The following is a 13,690-nucleotide window of genomic DNA, read 5'->3' as shown; positions in this document are numbered from 1 at the left end:
AATCCTCCATCGAGAAAACTATCTCGTCTATTTCTTATCCGTAAAGAATATTCTCTCCTCGTTGATTTTGAAAAAATGCTAATCGAATACAAATTGACTATCGACCTTTGCATAGACTAAATTGTTATATAAAAACACATTGAATCATAAGAGATTTAATTAGTAAAATAAATTAGATTTATTTCAAGTCCCATTTCGTTTGAACGTCGTATCATATTGTACCACTTCGATCAAGTGATACTTTCCACTCTCGTTCTACAAATACGTGTTCTTGAAAATATTCGGATAATATATTTAAATAAAGAAATACAATGGAAATAAATACAAATGGAAATATACGAAATAAAATATCTACAAAAAATAAAGCCAATAATATTTATTTAATATAATACAAATAATTACACAATATGTAAAATATATATTAAATATAAAGGACTAGAATACACATTAGATAATATTTCAAATTAGAATATAAACGATAAAAATAATTTCATTCAATGATTTATGGGACCGAAATAAAAATTATAGAAACTTAAAGGACTAAAAAAAAAAGAAATTTAAAGGACTAAAATAGCTAAAATAGAAATTTATAGGGCTAAAATAGAAAAATAGAAATTTAAAGGACTAAAATAGAAAAAAATAAAATTAAAGGACTAAAATAGAAAAAACAAATAAACCAAAGCCCATCAACAAATATTAAATAATACAAGGACTAGAAATTAAAAATAACCCAAAAATAATGTTTACAAACTAAAATAAGATAAACTAGAAACATGGAGGAGCAAATAACAATTAATCCTAAATACAACAATATTAAACAGTGACCAAAATGAAACATGCATAAATCACATGGTCAGATTCGAATACCAGCAAAACGCACAACACTTGAAATCAGTGACTAAAATGAAATAATCACAAATATTGTGACCAAAGTCAAATATTTACAATAAAGGCATAATACATAACACGATGACTTAAATATAAATGAAAAAAAAACAAGTGCCCAAAACAAAACATTAAAATTTCATTTGATGATTAAACAAAAAAGATTACAAAGCATGTGGGACCAAACGTGCTATTTTCCCCAAAATTTCAAAAAACACGAGGAAGGGGATTGTAAAACTTCGTCGTTTTACTGGCCAAATATAAGGTCGAGACATGGCTAAAATCAAGCCATTTTCCTCATTTTGCTTCCATTTGAGACGAGAGAAGAGAGAAAGAGTTCTCAAAACTCTCTCAACTCTCTCATCGGAAGAGAGAAAGGTTGCCACCGCCGGTGGCGCTCACAGCAGCGCACAACGGCCCACGGTGGGGAGCTACCCAAACACTCTTAAAAGAAACCTCTCAACCCCCTCTACTCAAAACCCAACTCCTTTTTGCCTAAACACTACCCTATCATCCTAGATCTACAGACCGAGGTATGTTCTTTCCTTTCCCTTTCTCTTTTTTTCGGTGTTTGGTTTGAATGAGATGCAAATTTTTGGTTTTTCTCGATTTGTTCTCTCATTTTTATTCGATTCTCTCTTTTTTTATTCGATTCTCTCTTTTTTATTCGATTCTCTCTCCATGATCTCTCTCTATATTTTTTCTCCTTGAAAACTGGTTCTTTCTCTTCCCTTTGTCCTCTTTTTTTATCTTGCATGTATGATGGATTTGAGTGCCCAATTGGTAAAGAAATGATACCCTATATTATAAGATAAGATTTGAGGGATTTGTTTGGATTTTTTTATGATTTTCCACTGTTTGATGTGCTTTCGGTCACTGTAGGTGATAACATTGGCGTCAGAGGCTGTCGAAGGCAATCAACGGCGGCTCACGCAGCTGGGGAGTTGAAGAGTTGATGTCGCATGCATCACACGCGCGCCATTGAACGATCCAGATCCCTCGTCGGTTGTGGCTGGATGAAAATTAGGGTCAAAACCCTAATCTGGGTCATCTTGGACTGTTGGATCAAATCTGATCCAACGGCTAGAATCCAGGACAGTGTTGAGCAACTGAAGAGAAGAAACCCTAATCGGGTTGTCAAGCTGGGCCGTGTCTTGTATTTGTTAGTCTTGAACCGGTTTGTAATTGGGTTTGCTGAGTGGGCTTCGGGTATGGGCTTGTCTGGGTCCTTTGTAATTGGGTTACTGATAGATGGGTTGACCTACAAAAAATCTAATTAGAATAAATAATAATAATAATAATAATAATAATAATAATAATAATAATAATAATAATAATAATATAATAATAATAATAATAATTTTGTAGACCCATACACAAACGAGTGTCTACAATAGTCATTTGAGATTATGAGATCAGATTTTATCATATCCCATTCAGTAGATTAACGTGTAACTTAGATGTCGTTAATTTTTTAACCAAAAAAGACAAGTTTAGAACATAATGAATAATCAGATGACCATTTTGTAAATTTTAATCATTGAGAGACTCAACAAAACAACTTACTATAGTTAGAGGACCATTTGTGAACTTTACTAAAAAAATAATAAAAATTTAAATCTCATAAATATTTTAAAATAAAATAAAATTTAAATTTAATCAAAATTTGATGGGGAAAACTAATATATATAGAATAGTTTTAAGTTTTTTTAATCAGACTGACTGACCACCATTTCTTTCTTTTATCTCCCTTCCTGCTTTGCAACTATTTCATTTCCCATTACCTTTCAAACCAAGAGAATTGATGGAAAGTGAGATTTACAAGGTTTATTCTCCTTGTCGTCGTCCCATATCTTCACACTGAAACATAACAAAACAACGATTTGCCTCCGGTTAATGGGTGTTCATCTCTTTCGTGATTCCTCCACTCCAAAACTATGATTATGGAGATTCCCATAGATTATTCTACTGAAAAGCTTTAATTCATCCATGACTTATGTTAAGATCAAGAGTGATCCGGAGAATCGTTATATTCATCACCATCTTCTACTTCTCCTTCTTTTTTCTCGTTATAGTCCACACAAGGTGTTTGGGTGTTTTCCTATGTTAATCAGATATGACCATGGTTCCTGCTGAAAACCTTTCCAAACAACATCATCACCTTCCTCGCGAAGGCGTTTTTGGTTATAATCGTGGTATAAGTTACACGGAGAGTTTGTGTCTTATGAGCCATGTGTAGACATTATTTTTTTCATCATATTTATTATTATTATTAATATTATTATTATTATATAATGTTATTATTAAATAAAAAATATAGGCCCAAACCTGAGGCCTATTTTACAATAAACCCTAAACCGTTTACATGCCCAGACCCAACAACCCGGATGTAGAGGAAACCCTAGGGTTTCACATTTCTTAGCCGCCACCTTGTTTCTCTACCGTTGGATCTGGCAAGATCCAACGGCCCAGATGGTTCCAGCTTGAAACCCTAGGGTATCATAACCATAGAGCCACATCCCAGCCGCCACCGTTGATTCCAGAAGGCCAAACGTCTGCTGCCGACGCTTCAACTGCTAGGCGTCGCTCCAACCGTTGCTGTAATGCCACGCCGCCCCCATCGAAGCCTCCAGAAGCGCCTCGTCATCGCCCCACGTCGAGCTCTATGGTGAGTCACCACCATAGCTATGGTGACTCACCGAGAAACCCTTCTGTGACAGGTCCGAGGAGCGTTTCGTCGAGGCTAAAAGCTCGACTCACCTGTAAAATAAAAAAAAAAGGCAGAGAGGAAGAGAGGAGACAGAAACCAGAAAAAAGGAGACAAGCAACCACAAACAGAAAACAAGCAACAACAACACCCAACATCAGCCAAATAAAGAAGGAGAAGAGGAAATGAGACTTACCAAGGAACTGCTATCATCGGAGCCTCCCTACGTCTTTGAAACCGAAAGGTCGAAGGTAAAGAACCTTAGATCTATACGTTTTGGTAGTGATCTAAGCTAAAATATCCTCAGATTTGGCATTAGGGAATTTCGGGCTTCAATTTGAAGTAGATATGTAATTTTTCGGCCACCATTGACGGTGGCCGGCGGCGGTAGTCGATGCCGGATACAGACCGGCCGCCTTCTGATTTCCCTCCGATGAGGGAAAATAAGAGAGAGTCGAGAGAGCTTCTAAGCTCTCTCAGTTAGAGAGAGAAGAGAGAAAGTAAGAAATGAGAGAATGGCCCGTAGCGCCAGCCATATTCGGGTATAAATACCCCTTTCCAAACGACGTCGTTTTGGGAAGGGGTATATCTATAATTTTGTAAAATTGGTAAATCATACGCGCGGCCATTAAAGTTTTGAAAACTTTTATTTTAGTCACTAAAGTTTGTAATCTATGCAATTTAATCACCAAAAGCAATTTTTAATTATTTTAATTCGATCTTTGAATTTTAATTAATTTATACTATAGTCACTACCTATGTATATATATATATATATATATATATATATATATATATATATATATATATATATATATATATATATTTATGATAAATAACCATATTAGTCCCTTTTAATTTTCATAATTTATATTTTGACCCGATTAATTAAATAAGGCTGAATTATTTTATTAGCACTTAGATATTTATCTATTTGAGTTAGAGCCTTTAAATTTAATAAAATTTATTTTAATCATCATTTAAATAATTAAGGGTTAATTATACTATTAGCAATTGTATTTTTACAATATTACGAACTAGGTCTTTAAATTTGATATTTTACATTTTAAACACTAATATTATAATTACTTTCATTTTTGACCATTCAATTTATAATTTAATTCCACAGTTTTAAATTATTTCGTTTTAGTCATTATTTAATATAATTTTATTTTATTCCTATATTGTAATTTATTTTTCAATATATTTAAACTAGTACTTTATTTATATATTTGTTTGTCATTATTTATATTTTATTCACTTATATTTACATGAAATACAATATTATTTTATAATTCGATTAGATAACAATGTTATTTATTTTAAATATTAAGAAAGGGCAGTCTTAAAGCAAATGGATATCCATTTTCTGATATTTTTAATTAAATAAAAATCTTATTTTTATAAATTATATATATATATATATATATATATATATATTTTAATGTTTTATTAATATTTATTTATTTTTTAATATTAAGAAAGGGCAGTCTTAAAACAACTGGATGTCCATTTTCTGATATTTTAAAAAATAAATATCCTATTTTTAAAATTATATATTAATCTATTATTATTATTTTTAGAAAAATGTCTTAATTATTATTTATTTTTAATATCAAATAAAAGATGTCTTAAGGCACCTAGAAGTCCTTTTCTGATTTCTAAATAAATAAATTTTATTATATGTTATATATAAATATATTTTTTATATAATTATAACTTTGAAATAATAGGATTATAAATTAAATATATTTTTGAATTTTTAAATTTCCAATAATAGAGACAATTTATAATTAATAAGTACCAATTTTGGGCGTTGTGGGGGTGCTAATCCTTCCCCAAATGTAATAGACCACAAACCCCTTTTTATTATTAAAAAGAACGAATCTTTGGTTAAAAAGCAGATCAGTTTATCTTTTAACTGATGTTTTCTTCAAAACTCTTTTAAAAGATAATTTTTAGGTATTCGACCTACCTGACCCAAAAGGCCGATGGCGACTCCCAAAATATTTTAAAAATCATTTATTCACATCACTTTTCCCGCCGAGTAAAAAATTCGTGCCCGGGCGAAAACCGGTTACGACAACTTGGCGACTCCGCTGGGGACACATGGTCAAGCTTTTAAAATCAAATATAAATTGTCTCTATTATTAGATTAAATATATTTTGAATTTTTAAATTTCCAATAATAGAGACAATTTATAATTAATAAGTACCAATTTGGGCGTTGTGGGGGTGCTAATCCTTCCCAAATGTAATAGACCACAAACCCCTTTTATTATTAAAAAGAACGAATCTTTGGTTAAAAAGCAGATCAGTTTATCTTTTAACTGATGTTTTCTTCAAAACTCTTTAAAAGATAATTTTTAGGTATTCGACCTACCTGACCCAAAAGGCGATGGCGACTCCCAAAATATTTTAAAAATCATTTATTCACATCACTTTTCCCGCCGAGTAAAAAATTCGTGCCCGGGCGAAAACCGGTTACGACAACTTGGCGACTCCGCTGGGGACACATGGTCAAGCTTTTAAAATCAAATATAAATTGTCTCTATTATTAGAAATTTTAAAAATTCAAAAATATATTTAATTTATAATTCTTTCTTTACAAAATGTTTATATATACTTATTATTTTCCTAATATTTATATATATATATTATTAATAATGTTTTATTTTATTTTTAAGTATTAAATTTCATTATTTATTTTGTCAGAGGTTTAAATATTTCTCCTCACAACACTTGCATTGCATAACATAAGCTTTATAATCAAACTTGTCCCTTTTAAGTGGGAGTGAAAGCGACGTCTTCGTGAGAATTTATTCTCCGTGTCAGACCTAGCAAGTAGCTTTTGGGGTTCATATGCTCTATGTCTTCATGAGAATTTATTCTCCGTGTCAGGCATAGAGAAATGTGTCCCCTCGAATTGAACTCGATCCACTTAAGTCTGTGATGGACTAGGATTGAGGGTTTGACAGCCCAAGGGGGCATCGACAAGGATAATTTGAGTACCTTTACTCTTAGAACTGAAACCCTAATTTAATTTTCTTTTATCCATCCTTTAAAGTAAATTTGTTAATTAACAATTCTGTAATTTTACACATATCTTAGATTACAAGGATTCGTGTTTCCCTTTTCTTTAATGTAAAAAACACTAACAAGGAAAAAGACTTGGAAACATCCTGCAAGTGCCTTTGGAATCTCCTCGTGTGTTCTTTAAGAAGCAGCCTCAGAAACATCCTTACTGGACCTATGTACTTCATATGGCTCTTGACTAGTTGCCCAGCTGCAAGGGCCGACATAAGCGATAGCTCCCAGGTAAGAACAGCGCCAGCAACAATGGTCGCCAGTGTTCTAGAGTTTGCTCGGTATACATCTTTGCTTGCACCATTCACCCCTAGCAGGTTCAAACAGGCTGACTGAGATATAAAGGCCATTTTCATCATTAACAGCTTCTGTAACCCCCTGAGACCAATGTAGCTGGCCCGATCCAATATGGGGTGTCACATTAGGGCCACTGGAGCGACCCATCGAAGAAAATCTCAAAAAATTAAAATTTTTACTAAAACATGTAAAATCATAAAATCATTTATAAATACAAAAGTAAAATTTATCAATATTCATAAATAAAACAAATTTTAGACTCATGTAAAACAAATTACAATCTACGTGCCCCCTAATCACATGCATCGTACTCTGCAAGCAACGCCGGTGGAATGCCCATATAGATGTCGGAAGCTGCACAAGTATGATTCTTTTAACCTGAAATGGTGAGTAACATAGTGAGCTTTAGGAAGCTCAGTAATACAATATTACTAGTTGATGCTACATAACATGCAGATAAATGGAAAGTCATAAAATTTCCTTATTTAAAACAAACATATACAGGTTTTCAGGATAAGCCGGGGTTCCACTGATATTTCATCGAGTAGAAGCCATGAAGATCTCAGTTCATAGGAAACATTCATAGTATCAAGTTTTCAGGAGATTAAAAAGATGTCGTGTGTTCCAATCAAAACCAGTGAAAAGATATAAATCTTTTAAAACCATAGTGGAACCCTCCAACCAAACTCCATTATGCAGTTCCCCAGAACTGCATCCATAAGGGCTTACCCTAAGCACACAACAAAGGGAGTCAACCTAAGGGAATTCCTTGGGGCCTATAGGCCTACCAAAGGGTATCCTTAGGTCCGTAAGGATTTACCAGCTGGATCAGGGTTGTACCTCCATACTCTAGAATCCTATCCATAAAAAAATCTAGTAGAAATCGGTTTTAGCTGTAAATCGTAATATCTGGATCGTGATCCAGTAATATGTCATAACCAAGATAATGAAATAAACCGTGTAACTGATCTCCACCTGTACACCATAAGTAGTCCCATGATTAACCCAAGGGAGTGCCTTGGGGCCTGAGATCCTACCCAAGGGTCACCTTAGGTCCGTAAAGATTTACCAGCTTGATCAGAGTTGTACCTACATACTCCAGTCTACCCAGATAATGTCCCAATAAAACAATTCAAGTAATAACCAGTGAAAATAGGAAATCATAGTTTATAACTCAGTAAATTCCATGATTCCATAAATCAAGAACATTTCATATATTTCGGTGAAAACTGAAATCGGAGAACACATACCATGTTGCCATGGTTCATAAACCAGTAAATCAAAAATTTCGTTAAAACTCATCTCAAAACATATAAAATCATCATATAATACATGTGGAACACACTAGAGGACCCAAGTATTTTTCAGAAGCACTGAATAGTTATTAGGAAAAACATGAAACTTATATACTTTGATAGGATTCCAAGAACGAGGTCATATTGAAAGAAATCAATTATTAATGGATCTAATCAGACATTTAAAGATGATACTTTAGAATCCCGCTATGATCCAGGTGCATTAGGAATGTGTTCAGGAACATTTATACAGAAATCTAGATTCAGATTTACTGAGAGTGATTCCATTACTCAAATAATCTGGGGTATTCAGGATTATGCATTGAATTAATAGGATTTTTTCCTAATTAAACCAACGGGGTATTCAGAATCCTTTACATCTGAGTTACTTGTGTGATCAGATATAACCGGAGTGATTTGAGCTGGTAAGTGAGAAATGAAAGTTCAGGACATTTACAATCTGTGTCGATATATCAGATTATCGAGATAACTTAAGCTGAACAACTCCCAGAACTAATGCATGTCGACCGGTACATTCAATGCCCTTCCAAGGTATTCACTCTTTATTGCCAAAAATTCTTGTTCATAGATCACCTTCAGAATCATCGTTGAATATATCTTAAAGTGAGGAATATATATTCCAATGGTCTTTATCTCATTTCCACATTGCAACAATATCAGGAATTGTCAACGTACTATAATTCATGGTTCATAACCCATAGGGATAATACATCATGCAAGATCGGCGGTGTTTCCAGACTTATCCAAGTTATTCACTTAATTCAAGGTCATCGGGGTACTTAATTCAATTAGTATTTAATGCTATCCTGGTCGCTTAAGAGTTTCTTGAGTAATTCAGTCGTTTCTGCAAATTTGAATACATACAGTACTTCCATTCTGATTAACTTGGTCAAACAATATAGTCATAAAGGTATTCAAGGTTGATTTATTTATTTCGGAGCTTGAGGGCATTAGTCATTCTAGGTCTTGCAAATACTTTAAGTCATTTTACACTTTAGGGGCATTTTAGTCATTTTACACTTTAGGGCATTTCTATAAATCCAATATAGATCCAGAATTTAAATCGATGATTCTAAGGTTCAAGTGAATCAAGACATGAGTTCTCAGGTCATCCCCATATCATAGTAATACATATTGCTTTTTACACTTTAAAGGTATTTTAGTCATTTTCATTCAATTCCGTCAGTGGCATTACTTTGGGTAACTTAGGCTTGAAAGTATTCCAATTTCATTAAAGTTTAGAGTACTTTGCTCGTTTGCTCACTAGAGGTTAATTTCACCACTAGGGGAAGTCTTGATCCTTTTTTTAATATAAAGGCATTTTCGTAATTTTACCCCTTAGGGTTATTTTAGGTAACTTTTATCCAAATAATCTTGATATTTAACCTTTAAAGAGATTTATCAAAATTTACATATTTTGAAACCGATTCATTTATTATTGGATCACTAAACTTATAATTATTTTCGATTGATCTTCCAATTTCTCTTTATCGAGTCTTCTGAGTCTTATATCGTGTTATGTCCTTATTTCAATTTATGTCTGAGTCCGATTATAATTATATACATATAATGGACCAATCATTTTCCATCAATCCATGAGCTCCGGAAAGCATACAAAAGGTAGTAGAATATTACCTCAATTTTCGTGCCATATCGATCGACCCCTTTAAATTCCATTTGACCACTCTCAAACTTAAATTCAACGTCCAATAATCCCTCGGATGCAAAACAACCAAATTTGTGTCAGAACTGAACTCAATTAAGAAACCATATTGAATTCCGAAGGTAAAACATCGAAAACGACTTACCGTGTGCGAATTTGACGAAACGGACTTCGGATTTGAACTCATGACATCGAACAACATAAATTGGGACCCTTTTGAAAAAGTTAATTTTTTGGTCAAAGTCAACGATCAAATTCAACGGGTTGACTCGGACGAGTTGATCGAGTTGACTCGGACAATTTGGCTAATACCGAGTTGACTCGGTAATTGGATCGGGCAAGTGGTTCGGGTCAGATCAAAAGGGTCGGGCAGGTGGGTCGACTCGGGCAGGTGGGTCGGGTCGACCCGATTCTGGAAATTTTCTTAGACCTAAAATAAGGCCCATGCACAACCGGTGGCGTGTAAGGGTGCGTCCGGCGGCGACGGATGTCCCATTGGTTTATCGTTACTCCTTGAGCATCAACACATCATTAAAACCAAAATCAAACCAAAATATCAACCCAAAATCGGGAGAAATTTAACCAAACTATAAACCCGAAACATACCCACGGTCGCCGGCGAGAATGACGACGGTGCGGTGACCCACAAGTCAAGTTTTACGTGGAACAAACCGGTGAACCTGTTGGTGACAATGGTGAGACTCGATGCTCGCCTGTTCGGTCGGAATCGCCGAAAAATCTAAGCGTGCCATGAAAATGCAAAACTTTGTGACGTCTTTTCTCGGCGAATTAGAGTTTGGGTTGGGGGCTCGATAGGTGCGACGACGGTCTCCAAAGGAGACCGGACGGCGGCAAATTTGAAGTAAGAAGGTGATTGTCATGAAACTTAATTTAGGGGTTAGAGATTTAAAAATTTGGGGAAATAATTTGAGGTTAAACTGATCGATAATTTATTTTTCCCTGGTCTAGAAAATGGGCAAATTCAGGTTCAAGTCCCTAAATTTTCCTGTGCTTCCTAAAATGGTCTGTCAGCTTTGGGATATTACACTTTAGTCCTCAATTCCTTCAGGGATACAACTTTAATTCGATACTTATATTTACTAAAATTTAGCCCCTAAATTAGGTCAGCTTCCATCATTGTGATGCAATGAGAGCTCTCTACGTTTTGGGCCGGATCTTGACCAGTAGCTATGTAGACTGCAGTAACGATGTTACAGGCATGGGAATTGAATCCACCCAAAGCTCCAGCCATGGCGAAACCAGTAAGGTTCTTAAGCATGTTAAGCTCAACGAGACCTTCCTCACCACATAACCCTTAAACGATGGCCTCGCAGACAACAGATTTGCCTCATCCTTGGATCCAATTTACTGCAGCTGGCTTTTTGTCCGAACATAAGTTTCCTATATCCATAAAAAAATCCATAAAATTCAGTAAACCAGTTCAGAAAATAAAAAAAATGACAATAAAATAAATATCAAACTAAGAAAATGAAGCTAACAAGAGATGCCAATGACATCCATGTCAGGGAAATCAGTTTGAAGGAAATCCAAAACGTTTTGGACTCCCTTGGAAACCATGTTCATCCCCATAGCATCACCAGTACTGCAAGTGAATCTCAAGTATAGATTCTTTCCCGCAATTGCACATTTGATACCTTGAAGTCTTCAAAATCTACTGGATCTAAAAGAGCCAGGGAAACCAATATTTTTCAGTAAAACAGTGCAAATATTACCCTGAACTGCATCTTTCACGCTGAAAATGAAAATTGTCTATTTGTAATCCAAACGAACCTGTAAAAAACAATAGCCAAAGTCTTAAAATTGGCAGGATCCTCCAAATACAACATCAGATCAGCTGCCCTTTTAGCGGTACCGAACCGTACAACAGGAGCTCTAGTCATCCCATCTTTCAGTAGAACACTTGTAGCTCCACCAGACAAACAAGTGAATAGCCTTACAACCCCTATTAGTGCTAGCCACCAAACATCCCTCCGTGGTTAGGAACCGAATACTCTCTTCCATTAAGCAGCAAAGGCGCCGCAATTCCCATGGGGATCTTAATGTACCCAACCGGCATCTCGCAACACTGCCCTAAAATCGAGTCGTAATCAAAGCCATCCAAAGGCAAGCCTGATAAGGATTTCCCCGTCAATCTCTGCAATGCCTCGCGCCTGATCGCAGCCACTCTCTTGCAATCACCTAATTTCGATTCCAAAGAATACGAAGGCGTTGTTTCGGCCACTAAGGACTTAATTACTTCTTCATCTTCCTTGGTTGTAACTGTAACAAGCTTTTCATCGAACACCTTCTGGATAGTCACAATCGGTGCCAGGATAGCTAGAGGAATAATTGAGCAATCAAGAGCTTGCCCGCCAGCGAGTTTACAGGCATCTTCTTTACGAAACAGAACTTCACTTTCCTCATCATCTTCCTCGGAGTTCCAAACGTCGTTCGACGGTCGGAGAAGCAAAGACTGAACAAAGTCAATCCTGAAGAAACCCAGAAGGTAAATAAAGGAAGCGACGAAAGCTAGGATGACCATGATCTCGAAAAAGGTGACAACACTGATAGGTGTGGAAGTACGGATCTTTTCACGCCAACGGGAAAGAAGAAAAGAAACCACATAGAAGAATAGTGTGAAGAAGACAGCATTTGTTAGATACAACGGAAGCGGTAATCCGTCGGAAGCTTTGGTGGGATCTTCCTCCACTGAAATGGTTTTCGTTGGCTTAAGAGATTGAGCCGATTTAGTCGATGATCTCCGGCGGGCCTCCATTTTGGGTGGGCGTTCGTGGTGGTGGTGGATCGGCTGCGAGTACAAAATAGAGGGAGAGACGATTCCGGTGGTGGAAAAAAACAGATTTCTGAATTTAGAGAAGTGAAAGTCCGGGGATTAGTATTTATAGATTGGGTAAACTATACGGTAGACCACTAAACTATATTAAAAATTATTGTAACCACCGAACTTTTAATTGAATCAATCAGATCACTCAACTATTTAATTGATTCAATTAAACCACCCGCATTTAATTTTTAACAGAGGTGGTGATATGTTCGTTAAACTTAATTGGAATAATTATATATTTGGTCATTAATATTTACATATTCTATCAATTTAGCTGCTATTTTAATTCAATTAAATAAATTTAACTATATAATTAGAACGTGACACGTGTCAATATAGATTCAAAGTTTTTATTTATGAATTTTAAATTATTAAATTAAATAATTTTTCTATCCCCATGAAAGTGAAAATTAAAAGGACAAATTGCACTCCAAGGGATTTGAAGCAGGGTAACACAGGAGGGGAGAGGAATATAGATTAGGTCAAAGGTCCCCAATCATTTAAAGTTACAACAATTTGTATTTATCTTTTAAAGGTTTATTAAAGATAAAAAATTAAACAAATTATTTGTTCAAATAAATTATTATTTAAATTAATTGTAAACTGTTTTTTAATAAAAAAATATTCAATTTTTATATAAATTAGAAAATTTTAAAAAATAATTCATTAATTCAAAAATTAACCGAATTAACCGAAATTTGTTCAGTTCGGTTAATAATTCTCAATTAAATTTTAGTTCGATTAATAGTTAAAGAAAAAAAATCGGTTAATTCGGTTCGGTTAATAATTTTCAAATTAATTCGATTCGATTAATGATTTTAAATAAATTTCGGTTCGATTAACCAAACCGATTTTTTTCTTCGATTAATTCGATTAATAATTTTTTTAAA

General features: G+C 34.6%; 1 pseudogene; it reads right to left on the bottom strand.

Annotated features, from left to right (window-relative positions):
• Positions 1-11,054: 11,054 nt before the first annotated feature.
• LOC120184476 lies at positions 11,055-12,771 on the bottom strand (annotated as a pseudogene).
• Positions 12,772-13,690: the final 919 nt, after the last annotated feature.

This window comes from Hibiscus syriacus, unplaced genomic scaffold, assembly GCF_006381635.1.
Source record: "Hibiscus syriacus cultivar Baekdansim isolate YM2019G1 unplaced genomic scaffold, ASM638163v2 tig00112912_pilon, whole genome shotgun sequence".
In the NCBI taxonomy this organism is placed as follows: domain Eukaryota; kingdom Viridiplantae; phylum Streptophyta; class Magnoliopsida; order Malvales; family Malvaceae; genus Hibiscus; species Hibiscus syriacus.
This window is presented reverse-complemented; position numbering and strand designations above follow the sequence as displayed.